This window comes from Pristiophorus japonicus, chromosome 9 (assembly GCF_044704955.1).
Source record: "Pristiophorus japonicus isolate sPriJap1 chromosome 9, sPriJap1.hap1, whole genome shotgun sequence".
Lineage (NCBI taxonomy): Eukaryota > Metazoa > Chordata > Chondrichthyes > Pristiophoridae > Pristiophorus > Pristiophorus japonicus.
The window spans coordinates 63580966-63597187 of record NC_091985.1 but is presented as its reverse complement, the minus strand read 5'-3'; the positions used below and the strand labels follow the sequence as shown (position 1 = coordinate 63597187).

At 62.3% G+C, this 16222-nt stretch overlaps 1 protein-coding gene across 1 annotated transcript in view; it reads right to left on the bottom strand.

Annotated features, from left to right (window-relative positions):
• tbcc (tubulin folding cofactor C) overlaps positions 1 to 16222 on the bottom strand; it is a 49756-nt gene that overhangs the window by 19022 nt on the left and 14512 nt on the right. The gene's annotated exons all lie outside the window — the stretch shown is intronic.

The window sequence follows — 16222 nt, the reverse complement described above, 5'->3', positions numbered from 1 at the left end:
CCTCCTCCCTCACCTACACCAACTGGGGGAGGTAAGGTCGGGGATCAACCCCATACCGCTCGGCCTCAGGGAGAACAGCCTGCGCCACGTGTTCTCCTTCCGCCGCCAGCTCTTTGTCCGGCTGGCGCGGGAGGACACGACGGAGGGGAATTTTAATGTGGTGCACGAGGGGACTGCCTACCGCGTCTTCTGGACGTCGGACGGCGTGCGGTGCCATGCCTGCAGGGAGGTGGGGCATGTTCGTAAGAACTGCCCCGCCTCCAAGGCCGCCAAACCACCGAAGGCGGCCAAGGCTGGTGCCGCCGCCACCCCTCCCCCTAGTTGCGTCCGCGTACCGGGAGCCGTAGGTGCGCGGGCATCGTCGGAGGCCTTTGTTTTCAGGGCCTCCGTCGGGGGGGAGGGAGAGCGTCCGACCGGAAAGAAGGCGCGGAAGAAGACAAAACATCAAGAGGCGGGTCCCCTCAGTGCGCCGGATAATTTGACCACCGCGCTCAGCCCAACCCCGTCACCGGCGAGCGTGGGGTGCCCCGAGCCCGTGCCCGAGCCCTTGAACAACACCACAGAGGGGCCCGGGCGCGGGCAAGAAAAGGAAAAGGGGGGGGCGGAGCGGGAGGCCTCGGCAGACATGGAGGTCTCCCTGACTCCGCGCGCCCCCAGGAACAAAAAGAGGCACCGCCCCAATGACGCGGAGGGGGAACAACATCCCTCCGCGGAGGAGTCGGTGCCCGCCGCGTGTCCCGCGTCCCCCACCAGCGCCCCCAAATTGCGCTGCAGGCGCGAGGAGTCTTTCCCCGGGGAGGGTGAGACAGTTGAGGCTGCCCAGCCTCTGCCTCCCGGGGATGGAGTGGAAGATCTGCCTGTCGTGGGGGGCGTGGGGACCGCGGAGGAATGCGTAGCCGCCGGGCCGGGCGTCCCGGGGACTGAGGCGGGCGAGGCCGAAAAGGCCGAACCTGAGCCCGCCCAGCTATTACCCAACTTCCCCCGGGAGTTGCTCGACCCGGCAGAAACAAAATATATTGATTTTAATCAAACTGTAGATGCTGGGCCGGGGGGTGGCAGCGGGGAGGGGGAGGAACACCCACCCTCGCCCCTTACTTTGGAGCTGGAGCACTTGGAGGGCCTGGGGATTTCCTATGGCCGGGTCTCTCCTTGTTCTCCGGTTCCTGGGGCGGAGGGGGAACCCCTTCCGCTGTCATTTCCCGACCCAGCACCATTTTTAAAAGAGCCCAGTGGGGACTCCTCTGCCGACGATCCTGGGGGTGGGATCGGGGCAGTGCCAGGGCCGGTTGGAGCGGCCGGTTCATTTGCCGTACCTTGTGCGGTCGATGGGCCGGCTGCTGGCGGCCACCTCCCGGAGGAGGACGGGGACTCGGTGGGGGACGCGGGTGAAGACCTAGAGACCACCGCCAGGGAGGCGGTGGATCTGCTCGCGGCCGCCGCTGAGGCCCTCCTCGTTCCTGCAAAGGAACTCCGGGACTTTTTGGCCCAGAGCCGGGGTCGCCGCGACCAAGCCCGACTGGCCCTGGAAAAATGGTCCGAGCCGGAGCTGATCAAGGGGTCCGTCCGCGCCGCCGTTAAAACCTTGGCCGCGGGCGGGCCCTTGACAAAGGAGCAGCACCTTGAGCTGCGCGAGCTCGAGGGACTCCTCGCTGGGCTGCGGAGGGAGCGGAGTTCAACAAAAGACTCCGCTCCCTCCCCCACAATAGGTTAAGGTAGAGGTTGCACTATGCTTTTGCCATGAAGATAACCATAGCCAGCCTCAACATCAACGGCGGCAGAGGGGCACGCCGTAGATTTGACAATTTTTCGCTCCTGCGGGAGGGGAAATATGCGGTGTGCTTCCTGCAAGAAACCCACACCGTTCCGGGAGACGAAGCCACGTGGCTCCTGGAATGGCAAGGAGAGGTCCGCATGAGCCACCTCACCGCCATTTCTAGTGGGGTGGCCATCTTGCTGGGCCCGCATTTTCAGCCGGAGATCTTGGGGGTCGAGGAGCCCGTGCCAGGCCGCTTGCTGCACGTAACGGTTCGCCTGGGGGACGTGCCGCTCCATCTCGTGAACGTGTACGCCCCTCATCCCGGCCCGCAGCAAACGCGCTTCTTTGAAGAGGTGTCCGCTCTTCTTGGCTCCGTCGACGTCGGCGACTGCATTGTCCTCGGGGGGGATTTTAACTGCACCCTCGAGGCGAGGGACCGCTCCGGTGCCCCGCAGTGCATGACGGCGATGGAGAAGTTGAGGGACCTGGTCGGGTCCTTCGACTTGGTGGACGTCTGGCGAAATCTCCACCCCGACTCCAGCGCCTTTACTTGGGTGAGGCCTGGAGTTGGATGGTCTAGAGTCGACCGCCTTTACGTGTCTCGGGCGTACGTTTCCTGCGTCCCGGCGGCCTCCATGCGGCCGGTGCCGTGTTCGGACCACCACCTGGTGTGGGCGGAGCTCGCTTCGCTCCGCGCGAGGACGGGGTCCGCGTACTGGCACTTTAACAACCGGCTGCTGGAGGACGTGCGGTTCCAGGACTCGTTCCGTCGATTCTGGTCCGACTGGAGAAGGAAGCAGGGGGGCTTCCCCTCCTTGAGGCTATGGTGGGACGTGGGCAAGGCTCACGTCCGCGTCTTCTGTCAAGAGTACGCGAGGGGGTCGACCAAGAGGCGGGCGGCCAGAGTCGGGCGCCTAGAAAAAGAGGTGCTCGACCTGGAAGCCCGTCTCGGTCAAGTCGTCCAGGACCCGGCCCTGCGGACGGTGTACGAAGCGAAGAAGGCCGCGCTGAAGGACCTGCAGCTCGTCGGGTCCCGAGGCGCGTTCGTGAGGTCGCGGATCCGGTTCCTGCGGGATCTGGACCGCGGCTCCCCCTTCTTCTACTCGCTGGAAAAAAGGCAGAGTGTCCGTAAGCAGCTCTTGACGCTGCTGGCCGACGACGGCTCTCTCGTCTCGGATCCGGAGGGCGTCAACAACAGGGTCCGTGAATATTACGGGGCTCTGTTCTCTCCGGATCCGTCCAGCGAGGAAGCGCGTAGAGTTTTGTGGGAGGACCTGCCGAAGGTCAGCCCGGAGGGCGCCGAAAATCTGGAAGCTCCGCTAAGCCTGGCGGAGCTGACCGGTGCCCTCGCCCGGCTCTCGAGGGGAAAATCCCCGGGGCTGGACGGGCTGACCGTGGAGTTCCACAGGGCGTTCTGGGACGTCCTGGGGGGCGACTACGCGCGGGTCCTGGGGGAAAGTCTGGCGACCGGGGAGATGCCCCTCTCTTGGCGCAGGGCAGTCATCGTCCTGCTGCCTAAGAAGGGCGATCTCCGCCTCCTTAAGAACTGGCGCCCGGTCTCCCTCCTCAGCACGGACTACAAAATCTTCGCCAGGGCGATGTCTGCTCGCCTTGGTGCCGTGCTGGACCACATGATCCACCCCGACCAGTCATACACGGTCCCGGGCCGGACGATCCACGACAACATCCATCTGGTCCGGGACCTCATCCATTGTTCCCAGGAGGCTGGTCTGTCGGTCGCCTTCCTATCCCTCGACCAAGAGAAGGCGTTCGACAGGGTGGATCACGACTATCTGCTCGGAACTCTGCGCGCTTTCGGGTTCGGGACGCATTTCGTCGCCCGGATCCGACTTTTGTACGCCGCCGCGGAGTGTCTGATTAAGGTTAACGGGTCCTTGACGGCGCCCCTTCGCTTTAGGAGAGGGGTGCGCCAGGGATGCCCCATGTCCGGCCAGTTATACGTCGTTTGCGTGGAGCCTTTCCTGCGCCTCTTGCGGACGAGGTTGACGGGACTGGCTCTGCAAGGGCCGGGCGTGGAGGTCGTCCTCTCGGCTTACGCCGATGACGTGCTCCTCGCGGTAGAGGATCCCGCTGACCTGCGGAGGATGCGTGAGTGCCAGGAGATTTACTCGGCCGCGTCCTCCGCCAGGATCAACTGGGAGAAATGTTCCGGACTCCTGGTGGGTCAGTGGCGGGTGGACTCCCTGCCGGAGGAGCTCAGGCCTTTTGCCTGGAGCACGACCCATCTCCTCTATCTGGGAGTCTACCTTAGCCCCGACGAGGAAGCCTGGCCGGCGAACTGGCAGGAGCTGGAGGCCAAGGTCGCCGCTCGCCTAGGGCGCTGGACAGGACTGCTCCGAGTGCTGTCCTACAGGGGTCGAGCGCTAGTCATAAACCAGCTGGTGGCCGCAATGCTGTGGTACCGGCTGGTCACTTTGACCCCTCCCCCTGCGTTTGTCGCCAAGATACAGAAGAAGCTGGTGGACTTCTTCTGGAACAACAGGAAGCACTGGGTCTCTGTCGCGGTCTTGAGTCTCCCGCTTGAGGAGGGCGGTCAGTCGTTGGTGTGCGTCAGCGCCCAGCTCGCGACTTTCCGTCTTCAGACCCTGCAGAGATACCTTTACGTCGAGCCCCCTCCTAGGTGGTGTGCTCTGGCGAGGTATTTCTTCCGCCAGCAGCTCGACCTCAATTATGACACGCAGCTCCTGTTTGTGAACTTGGGGGGTGCCAGGACCGCCCTCCGGGAGCTGCCTGTCTTTTACAGGGAACTCATCAGGGTCTGGAACAAAGTCTCCACCAAGCGCAGCTCTCCGCCGGCTGGAGTGGCGGCCGTCCTGCAGGAACCGCTGCTCGGGAATCCGTACCTCCACGGCCGAGGCTTCATGTGGCGGTCGGAAGAGAGGGCTGTGGCTGGTGAGGTGACCAGGGTCAGGGACCTGCTCGATGGCGGAGGAGCGGGCTGGATGGCGCCAGTCACGCTGGCGCGGCGCCTAAATTCTGCCAACGTCCGCCGCGCGGCCGATGCCATCGAGTCGCTAAAAACAGCTCTGGGCCCTGACTCCGTTAGGTGTATCGAGGAGGCTCAAGCACGTGGGGAGATCCCGTCCGAACTGACCCCCGTCCGGACGGAATTCCTCATCGGCGCCAAACCCCGGAACCTCCCTCGGGGGCCGGCGCCTCACAACTTGAGCCGCCTCGGGGAAATCCCCTCCGTGCCTTTCAGTTCCGCGCGGAGGGGTTTCCTGTACGGGCTGCTCCTGCACACCCTCAACTTTGCCATCCTCGCCGGCCGTCCGGACACGCCATGGCGTACCATCTTGCCGTCCGGAGGAGGCGGGGGTCCCCGATGGAGGGCACTCTACGCAGGGGTCCTCCCACTATTCATCGGGGACTTGGCCTGGAGGGTGGTGCACGGAGCAGTGCCGTGCAACAAATTTTTAAGCCGGTTCACGGACTCCCAGGCCGCCTGCAATTTCTGCGGTCTGGAGGAGTCCGTGTTCCATGTTTTTATTGAGTGCACGAGGTTGCAGCCCCTGTTCCATTATTTGAAGGGGCTGCTCCTGAAATTCTGGCTGCACTTCAGTCCCACCCTCCTGATCTTTGGGCACCCTGTGCGGAGGGGAGCGGGTAGGTCCGAAGGCCTCCTCGTAGGACTGCTCCTGGGCACGGCCAAGGGTGCCATCAGCCGGTCCAGGCAGCGGGCGGTCGAGGGGGTCGTTCAACCTGACTGCCTGCCTCTCTTCCGCTCTTACATCCGGTCCAGGGTGTCCTTGGAGATGGAGCACGCGGTGTCCACCGGTACGCTCGCGGCCTTCCGCGAGAGGTGGGCACCGGAGGGACTGGAGTGCATCATCACGCCCGGCAACCAAATTTTAATTTGATTTTACGTTTTAAAGTTAATTTGTTTTAATTGCCGGTGCTTTTAGTGTCCCCTTCCCTTTTATAGGGGGCACTGGGGAAAAATTGTGATTTTAGTGCCCAAAAAAAAAACCAAAAAAAGAAAAACACAAAAAAAACAAAAAAAGGGGGGGAAAAAAAGGGCCTTGTAAATGTCTGGAGTGTCACCCAGGTTGGGTGGCACCGTTATTGTTTTATGTTTTCACAGGTAGACTCTAAAAGAGTTTCATGCACAAGGACCAATCGTGAAGCAGTGGAGGCGTGTCCTGCTCAGTTGCAGCTGTGAGCAGTGAGAGGAGCAGCTAGCAACTTGAGCTCCTGCCTGGAGAGCCCTGAGACCAGCCCAGGAGGAGAAGGAAGGAAGGGGCTTCACTACAACTTCTATCCAGAGGGAGAGGAGGAGAAAGCAGAAAACTTTAAACATCTTTTCACCATTCTGCAAGGAGTTGGAGAGAGGGGGAAAAACCACAACAACCAACATCCAGTGTGGAAGGAGGGAGACTCAACAATTCTACAGGTGGGTGTGGGTGCATTTCCCAAACAGACTTTGTTGTATCGGTGGGGGGAGGAAAGAAGACCACTGAGGGCCGGAACATCGCGGGGGGTGTGTGTGTGTGTGGTAGTGTGCGTGGGGGCCGTGCTTACAACTGGGCCCCCCCCACAATTGGAACCCCCCCCCACCCCCCACATTAGCCTAGCCTGGGATAGCTGGAGCTACCAGGCTGAAGATTGTCATCAATCACCCAATTAAAGATCGTTAGGAGTGCCTGGTGGCTCCAGCTACCCCAGGTGAAGACATCTTCTCCCCCCACCTGAAGACCACCCCAAAGACTTTTGTGTTTTGCCATCTGGGGAGTGCACCCACCCACAGCTGCGAGGGGAGACCTGCCCTCGCAGTCCCCCCCTTCCCACCCCCCCTCTCTCTTTCTCTGTTACTCTGTTTCTCCCCTCTCTCTCTGAGAGCCTCTTTCTTCCAAATTTAATTTAAAAAAAAAAAAAAAAAAAAAACATTTAAGACAACTGAGCAGAGGGAGCAAGGCCTCTCCCCAATTGTCAACGAGGGGAGAGGTGCCTCGTTAAGGGCTCCTCTGCTCAGTTAACATAAGAGGCCATTAAAGACCATTAAGGCCTGTGACTTTGGGGTGGGTGTAGCCCTTAAAGGGACCCCGTGATGGCGACCCCATCCACGCCGGTGGCAGGGCCAGCAAGGACGTATGCGCAGGTGGCAACCGCTTCCACGGCCCCTCCTGCGCCACCCGCTGCCCTGCCACCTTTCAGACTCATTACCAAAAAACACGGGGTCAAGAGCTACACTCACCCCACAATGACCATCGAGGAGTGCGTGCGGGCGATGGCTGGGGTAGTCGGCCCCTCGGCCATTGTCGCAGCCTCCAAGATGTCTGGGAAGGCCGTGTTCTTCCTGGGGTCGGAGCGGGCGGTGTCCCTGGCCCTTGAAAAGGGGCTCACGGTGGGCGGGACGTTCCTGCCGGTGGACCCTCTCGAGGCCACCGCGCAGAGGGTCATCATTTCAAACGTCCCGCCCTTTGTTCCCGCTGAGCTCCTCCTCCCTCACCTACACCAACTGGGGGAGGTAAGGTCGGGGATCAACCCCATACCGCTCGGCCTCAGGGAGAACAGCCTGCGCCACGTGTTCTCCTTCCGCCGCCAGCTCTTTGTCCGGCTGGCGCGGGAGGACACGACGGAGGGGAATTTTAATGTGGTGCACGAGGGGACTGCCTACCGCGTCTTCTGGACGTCGGACGGCGTGCGGTGCCATGCCTGCAGGGAGGTGGGGCATGTTCGTAAGAACTGCCCCGCCTCCAAGGCCGCCAAACCACCGAAGGCGGCCAAGGCTGGTGCCGCCGCCACCCCTCCCCCTAGTTGCGTCCGCGTACCGGGAGCCGTAGGTGCGCGGGCATCGTCGGAGGCCTTTGTTTTCAGGGCCTCCGTCGGGGGGGAGGGAGAGCGTCCGACCGGAAAGAAGGCGCGGAAGAAGACAAAACATCAAGAGGCGGGTCCCCTCAGTGCGCCGGATAATTTGACCACCGCGCTCAGCCCAACCCCGTCACCGGCGAGCGCGGGGTGCCCCGAGCCCGTGCCCGAGCCCTTGAACAACACCACAGAGGGGCCCGGGCGCGGGCAAGAAAAGGAAAAGGGGGGGGCGGAGCGGGAGGCCTCGGCAGACATGGAGGTCTCCCTGACTCCGCGCGCCCCCAGGAACAAAAAGAGGCACCGCCCCAATGACGCGGAGGGGGAACAACATCCCTCCGCGGAGGAGTCGGTGCCCGCCGCGTGTCCCGCGTCCCCCACCAGCGCCCCCAAATTGCGCTGCAGGCGCGAGGAGTCTTTCCCCGGGGAGGGTGAGACAGTTGAGGCTGCCCAGCCTCTGCCTCCCGGGGATGGAGTGGAAGATCTGCCTGTCGTGGGGGGCGTGGGGACCGCGGAGGAATGCGTAGCCGCCGGGCCGGGCGTCCCGGGGACTGAGGCGGGCGAGGCCGAAAAGGCCGAACCTGAGCCCGCCCAGCTATTACCCAACTTCCCCCGGGAGTTGCTCGACCCGGCAGAAACAAAATATATTGATTTTAATCAAACTGTAGATGCTGGGCCGGGGGGTGGCAGCGGGGAGGGGGAGGAACACCCACCCTCGCCCCTTACTTTGGAGCTGGAGCACTTGGAGGGCCTGGGGATTTCCTATGGCCGGGTCTCTCCTTGTTCTCCGGTTCCTGGGGCGGAGGGGGAACCCCTTCCGCTGTCATTTCCCGACCCAGCACCATTTTTAAAAGAGCCCAGTGGGGACTCCTCTGCCGACGATCCTGGGGGTGGGATCGGGGCAGTGCCAGGGCCGGTTGGAGCGGCCGGTTCATTTGCCGTACCTTGTGCGGTCGATGGGCCGGCTGCTGGCGGCCACCTCCCGGAGGAGGACGGGGACTCGGTGGGGGACGCGGGTGAAGACCTAGAGACCACCGCCAGTGAGGCGGTGGATCTGCTCGCGGCCGCCGCTGAGGCCCTCCTCGTTCCTGCAAAGGAACTCCGGGACTTTTTGGCCCAGAGCCGGGGTCGCCGCGACCAAGCCCGACTGGCCCTGGAAAAATGGTCCGAGCCGGAGCTGATCAAGGGGTCCGTCCGCGCCGCCGTTAAAACCTTGGCCGCGGGGGGGCCCTTGACAAAGGAGCAGCACCTTGAGCTGCGCGAGCTCGAGGGACTCCTCGCTGGGCTGCGGAGGGAGCGGAGTTCAACAAAAGACTCCGCTCCCTCCCCCACAATAGGTTAAGGTAGAGGTTGCACTATGCTTTTGTCATGAAGATAACCATAGCCAGCCTCAACATCAACGGCGGCAGAGGGGCACGCCGTAGATTTGACAATTTTTCGCTCCTGCGGGAGGGGAAATATGCGGTGTGCTTCCTGCAAGAAACCCACACCGTTCCGGGAGACGAAGCCACGTGGCTCCTGGAATGGCAAGGAGAGGTCCGCATGAGCCACCTCACCGCCATTTCTAGTGGGGTGGCCATCTTGCTGGGCCCGCATTTTCAGCCGGAGATCTTGGGGGTCGAGGAGCCCGTGCCAGGCCGCTTGCTGCACGTAACGGTTCGCCTGGGGGACGTGCCGCTCCATCTCGTGAACGTGTACGCCCCTCATCCCGGCCCGCAGCAAACGCGCTTCTTTGAAGAGGTGTCCGCTCTTCTTGGCTCCGTCGACGTCGGCGACTGCATTGTCCTCGGGGGGGATTTTAACTGCACCCTCGAGGCGAGGGACCGCTCCGGTGCCCCGCAGTGCATGACGGCGATGGAGAAGTTGAGGGACCTGGTCGGGTCCTTCGACTTGGTGGACGTCTGGCGAAATCTCCACCCCGACTCCAGCGCCTTTACTTGGGTGAGGCCTGGAGTTGGATGGTCTAGAGTCGACCGCCTTTACGTGTCTCGGGCGTACGTTTCCTGCGTCCCGGCGGCCTCCATGCGGCCGGTGCCGTGTTCGGACCACCACCTGGTGTGGGCGGAGCTCGCTTCGCTCCGCGCGAGGACGGGGTCCGCGTACTGGCACTTTAACAACCGGCTGCTGGAGGACGTGCGGTTCCAGGACTCGTTCCGTCGATTCTGGTCCGACTGGAGAAGGAAGCAGGGGGGCTTCCCCTCCTTGAGGCTATGGTGGGACGTGGGCAAGGCTCACGTCCGCGTCTTCTGTCAAGAGTACGCGAGGGGGTCGACCAAGAGGCGGGCGGCCAGAGTCGGGCGCCTAGAAAAAGAGGTGCTCGACCTGGAAGCCCGTCTCGGTCAAGTCGTCCAGGACCCGGCCCTGCGGACGGTGTACGAAGCGAAGAAGGCCGCGCTGAAGGACCTGCAGCTCGTCGGGTCCCGAGGCGCGTTCGTGAGGTCGCGGATCCGGTTCCTGCGGGATCTGGACCGCGGCTCCCCCTTCTTCTACTCGCTGGAAAAAAGGCAGAGTGTCCGTAAGCAGCTCTTGACGCTGCTGGCCGACGACGGCTCTCTCGTCTCGGATCCGGAGGGCGTCAACAACAGGGTCCGTGAATATTACGGGGCTCTGTTCTCTCCGGATCCGTCCAGCGAGGAAGCGCGTAGAGTTTTGTGGGAGGACCTGCCGAAGGTCAGCCCGGAGGGCGCCGAAAATCTGGAAGCTCCGCTAAGCCTGGCGGAGCTGACCGGTGCCCTCGCCCGGCTCTCGAGGGGAAAATCCCCGGGGCTGGACGGGCTGACCGTGGAGTTCCACAGGGCGTTCTGGGACGTCCTGGGGGGCGACTACGCGCGGGTCCTGGGGGAAAGTCTGGCGACCGGGGAGATGCCCCTCTCTTGGCGCAGGGCAGTCATCGTCCTGCTGCCTAAGAAGGGCGATCTCCGCCTCCTTAAGAACTGGCGCCCGGTCTCCCTCCTCAGCACGGACTACAAAATCTTCGCCAGGGCGATGTCTGCTCGCCTTGGTGCCGTGCTGGACCACATGATCCACCCCGACCAGTCATACACGGTCCCGGGCCGGACGATCCACGACAACATCCATCTGGTCCGGGACCTCATCCATTGCTCCCAGGAGGCTGGTCTGTCGGTCGCCTTCCTATCCCTCGACCAAGAGAAGGCGTTCGACAGGGTGGATCACGACTATCTGCTCGGAACTCTGCGCGCTTTCGGGTTCGGGACGCATTTCGTCGCCCGGATCCGACTTTTGTACGCCGCCGCGGAGTGTCTGATTAAGGTTAACGGGTCCTTGACGGCGCCCCTTCGCTTTAGGAGAGGGGTGCGCCAGGGATGCCCCATGTCCGGCCAGTTATACGCCGTTTGCGTGGAGCCTTTCCTGCGCCTCTTGCGGACGAGGTTGACGGGACTGGCTCTGCAAGGGCCGGGCGTGGAGGTCGTCCTCTCGGCTTACGCCGATGACGTGCTCCTCGCGGTAGAGGATCCCGCTGACCTGCGGAGGATGCGTGAGTGCCAGGAGATTTACTCGGCCGCGTCCTCCGCCAGGATCAACTGGGAGAAATGTTCCGGACTCCTGGTGGGTCAGTGGCGGGTGGACTCCCTGCCGGAGGAGCTCAGGCCTTTTGCCTGGAGCACGACCCATCTCCTCTATCTGGGAGTCTACCTTAGCCCCGACGAGGAAGCCTGGCCGGCGAACTGGCAGGAGCTGGAGGCCAAGGTCGCCGCTCGCCTAGGGCGCTGGACAGGACTGCTCCGAGTGCTGTCCTACAGGGGTCGAGCGCTAGTCATAAACCAGCTGGTGGCCGCAATGCTGTGGTACCGGCTGGTCACTTTGACCCCTCCCCCTGCGTTTGTCGCCAAGATACAGAAGAAGCTGGTGGACTTCTTCTGGAACAACAGGAAGCACTGGGTCTCTGTCGCGGTCTTGAGTCTCCCGCTTGAGGAGGGCGGTCAGTCGTTGGTGTGCGTCAGCGCCCAGCTCGCGACTTTCCGTCTTCAGACCCTGCAGAGATACCTTTACGTCGAGCCCCCTCCTAGGTGGTGTGCTCTGGCGAGGTATTTCTTCCGCCAGCAGCTCGACCTCAATTATGACACGCAGCTCCTGTTTGTGAACTTGGGGGGTGCCAGGACCGCCCTCCGGGAGCTGCCTGTCTTTTACAGGGAACTCATCAGGGTCTGGAACAAAGTCTCCACCAAGCGCAGCTCTCCGCCGGCTGGAGTGGCGGCCGTCCTGCAGGAACCGCTGCTCGGGAATCCGTACCTCCACGGCCGAGGCTTCATGTGGCGGTCGGAAGAGAGGGCTGTGGCTGGTGAGGTGACCAGGGTCAGGGACCTGCTCGATGGCGGAGGAGCGGGCTGGATGGCGCCAGTCACGCTGGCGCGGCGCCTAAATTCTGCCAACGTCCGCCGCGCGGCCGATGCCATCGAGTCGCTAAAAACAGCTCTGGGCCCTGACTCCGTTAGGTGTATCGAGGAGGCTCAAGCACGTGGGGAGATCCCGTCCGAACTGACCCCCGTCCGGACGGAATTCCTCATCGGCGCCAAACCCCGGAACCTCCCTCGGGGGCCGGCGCCTCACAACTTGAGCCGCCTCGGGGAAATCCCCTCCGTGCCTTTCAGTTCCGCGCGGAGGGGTTTCCTGTACGGGCTGCTCCTGCACACCCTCAACTTTGCCATCCTCGCCGGCCGTCCGGACACGCCATGGCGTACCATCTTGCCGTCCGGAGGAGGCGGGGGTCCCCGATGGAGGGCACTCTACGCAGGGGTCCTCCCACTATTCATCGGGGACTTGGCCTGGAGGGTGGTGCACGGAGCAGTGCCGTGCAACAAATTTTTAAGCCGGTTCACGGACTCCCAGGCCGCCTGCAATTTCTGCGGTCTGGAGGAGTCCGTGTTCCATGTTTTTATTGAGTGCACGAGGTTGCAGCCCCTGTTCCATTATTTGAAGGGGCTGCTCCTGAAATTCTGGCTGCACTTCAGTCCCACCCTCCTGATCTTTGGGCACCCTGTGCGGAGGGGAGCGGGTAGGTCCGAAGGCCTCCTCGTAGGACTGCTCCTGGGCACGGCCAAGGGTGCCATCAGCCGGTCCAGGCAGCGGGCGGTCGAGGGGGTCGTTCAACCTGACTGCCTGCCTCTCTTCCGCTCTTACATCCGGTCCAGGGTGTCCTTGGAGATGGAGCACGCGGTGTCCACCGGTACGCTCGCGGCCTTCCGCGAGAGGTGGGCACCGGAGGGACTGGAGTGCATCATCACGCCCGGCAACCAAATTTTAATTTGATTTTACGTTTTAAAGTTAATTTGTTTTAATTGCCGGTGCTTTTAGTGTCCCCTTCCCTTTTATAGGGGGCACTGGGGAAAAATTGTGATTTTAGTGCCCAAAAAAAAAACCAAAAAAAGAAAAACACAAAAAAAACAAAAAAAGGGGGGGAAAAAAAGGGCCTTGTAAATGTCTGGAGTGTCACCCAGGTTGGGTGGCACCGTTATTGTTTTATGTTTTCACAGGTAGACTCTAAAAGAGTTTCATGCACAAGGACCAATCGTGAAGCAGTGGAGGCGTGTCCTGCTCAGTTGCAGCTGTGAGCAGTGAGAGGAGCAGCTAGCAACTTGAGCTCCTGCCTGGAGAGCCCTGAGACCAGCCCAGGAGGAGAAGGAAGGAAGGGGCTTCACTACAACTTCTATCCAGAGGGAGAGGAGGAGAAAGCAGAAAACTTTAAACATCTTTTCACCATTCTGCAAGGAGTTGGAGAGAGGGGGAAAAACCACAACAACCAACATCCAGTGTGGAAGGAGGGAGACTCAACAATTCTACAGGTGGGTGTGGGTGCATTTCCCAAACAGACTTTGTTGTATCGGTGGGGGGAGGAAAGAAGACCACTGAGGGCCGGAACATCGCGGGGGGTGTGTGTGTGTGTGGTAGTGTGCGTGGGGGCCGTGCTTACAACTGGGCCCCCCCCACAATTGGAACCCCCCCCCACCCCCCACATTAGCCTAGCCTGGGATAGCTGGAGCTACCAGGCTGAAGATTGTCATCAATCACCCAATTAAAGATCGTTAGGAGTGCCTGGTGGCTCCAGCTACCCCAGGTGAAGACATCTTCTCCCCCCACCTGAAGACCACCCCAAAGACTTTTGTGTTTTGCCATCTGGGGAGTGCACCCACCCACAGCTGCGAGGGGAGACCTGCCCTCGCAGTCCCCCCCTTCCCACCCCCCCTCTCTCTTTCTCTGTTACTCTGTTTCTCCCCTCTCTCTCTGAGAGCCTCTTTCTTCCAAATTTAATTAAAAAAAAAAAAAAAAAAAAAACATTTAAGACAACTGAGCAGAGGGAGCAAGGCCTCTCCCCAATTGTCAACGAGGGGAGAGGTGCCTCGTTAAGGGCTCCTCTGCTCAGTTAACATAAGAGGCCATTAAAGACCATTAAGGCCTGTGACTTTGGGGTGGGTGTAGCCCTTAAAGGGACCCCGTGATGGCGACCCCATCCACGCCGGTGGCAGGGCCAGCAAGGACGTATGCGCAGGTGGCAACCGCTTCCACGGCCCCTCCTGCGCCACCCGCTGCCCTGCCACCTTTCAGACTCATTACCAAAAAACACGGGGTCAAGAGCTACACTCACCCCACAATGACCATCGAGGAGTGCGTGCGGGCGATGGCTGGGGTAGTCGGCCCCTCGGCCATTGTCGCAGCCTCCAAGATGTCTGGGAAGGCCGTGTTCTTCCTGGGGTCGGAGCGGGCGGTGTCCCTGGCCCTTGAAAAGGGGCTCACGGTGGGCGGGACGTTCCTGCCGGTGGACCCTCTCGAGGCCACCGCGCAGAGGGTCATCATTTCAAACGTCCCGCCCTTTGTTCCCGCTGAGCTCCTCCTCCCTCACCTACACCAACTGGGGGAGGTAAGGTCGGGGATCAACCCCATACCGCTCGGCCTCAGGGAGAACAGCCTGCGCCACGTGTTCTCCTTCCGCCGCCAGCTCTTTGTCCGGCTGGCGCGGGAGGACACGACGGAGGGGAATTTTAATGTGGTGCACGAGGGGACTGCCTACCGCGTCTTCTGGACGTCGGACGGCGTGCGGTGCCATGCCTGCAGGGAGGTGGGGCATGTTCGTAAGAACTGCCCCGCCTCCAAGGCCGCCAAACCACCGAAGGCGGCCAAGGCTGGTGCCGCCGCCACCCCTCCCCCTAGTTGCGTCCGCGTACCGGGAGCCGTAGGTGCGCGGGCATCGTCGGAGGCCTTTGTTTTCAGGGCCTCCGTCGGGGGGGAGGGAGAGCGTCCGACCGGAAAGAAGGCGCGGAAGAAGACAAAACATCAAGAGGCGGGTCCCCTCAGTGCGCCGGATAATTTGACCACCGCGCTCAGCCCAACCCCGTCACCGGCGAGCGCGGGGTGCCCCGAGCCCGTGCCCGAGCCCTTGAACAACACCACAGAGGGGCCCGGGCGCGGGCAAGAAAAGGAAAAGGGGGGGGCGGAGCGGGAGGCCTCGGCAGACATGGAGGTCTCCCTGACTCCGCGCGCCCCCAGGAACAAAAAGAGGCACCGCCCCAATGACGCGGAGGGGGAACAACATCCCTCCGCGGAGGAGTCGGTGCCCGCCGCGTGTCCCGCGTCCCCCACCAGCGCCCCCAAATTGCGCTGCAGGCGCGAGGAGTCTTTCCCCGGGGAGGGTGAGACAGTTGAGGCTGCCCAGCCTCTGCCTCCCGGGGATGGAGTGGAAGATCTGCCTGTCGTGGGGGGCGTGGGGACCGCGGAGGAATGCGTAGCCGCCGGGCCGGGCGTCCCGGGGACTGAGGCGGGCGAGGCCGAAAAGGCCGAACCTGAGCCCGCCCAGCTATTACCCAACTTCCCCCGGGAGTTGCTCGACCCGGCAGAAACAAAATATATTGATTTTAATCAAACTGTAGATGCTGGGCCGGGGGGTGGCAGCGGGGAGGGGGAGGAACACCCACCCTCGCCCCTTACTTTGGAGCTGGAGCACTTGGAGGGCCTGGGGATTTCCTATGGCCGGGTCTCTCCTTGTTCTCCGGTTCCTGGGGCGGAGGGGGAACCCCTTCCGCTGTCATTTCCCGACCCAGCACCATTTTTAAAAGAGCCCAGTGGGGACTCCTCTGCCGACGATCCTGGGGGTGGGATCGGGGCAGTGCCAGGGCCGGTTGGAGCGGCCGGTTCATTTGCCGTACCTTGTGCGGTCGATGGGCCGGCTGCTGGCGGCCACCTCCCGGAGGAGGACGGGGACTCGGTGGGGGACGCGGGTGAAGACCTAGAGACCACCGCCAGGGAGGCGGTGGATCTGCTCGCGGCCGCCGCTGAGGCCCTCCTCGTTCCTGCAAAGGAACTCCGGGACTTTTTGGCCCAGAGCCGGGGTCGCCGCGACCAAGCCCGACTGGCCCTGGAAAAATGGTCCGAGCCGGAGCTGATCAAGGGGTCCGTCCGCGCCGCCGTTAAAACCTTGGCCGCGGGCGGGCCCTTGACAAAGGAGCAGCACCTTGAGCTGCGCGAGCTCGAGGGACTCCTCGCTGGGCTGCGGAGGGAGCGGAGTTCAACAAAAGACTCCGCTCCCTCCCCCACAATAGGTTAAGGTAGAGGTTGCACTATGCTTTTGCCATGAAGATAACCATAGCCAGCCTCAACATCAACGGCGGCAGAGGGGCACGCCGTAGATTT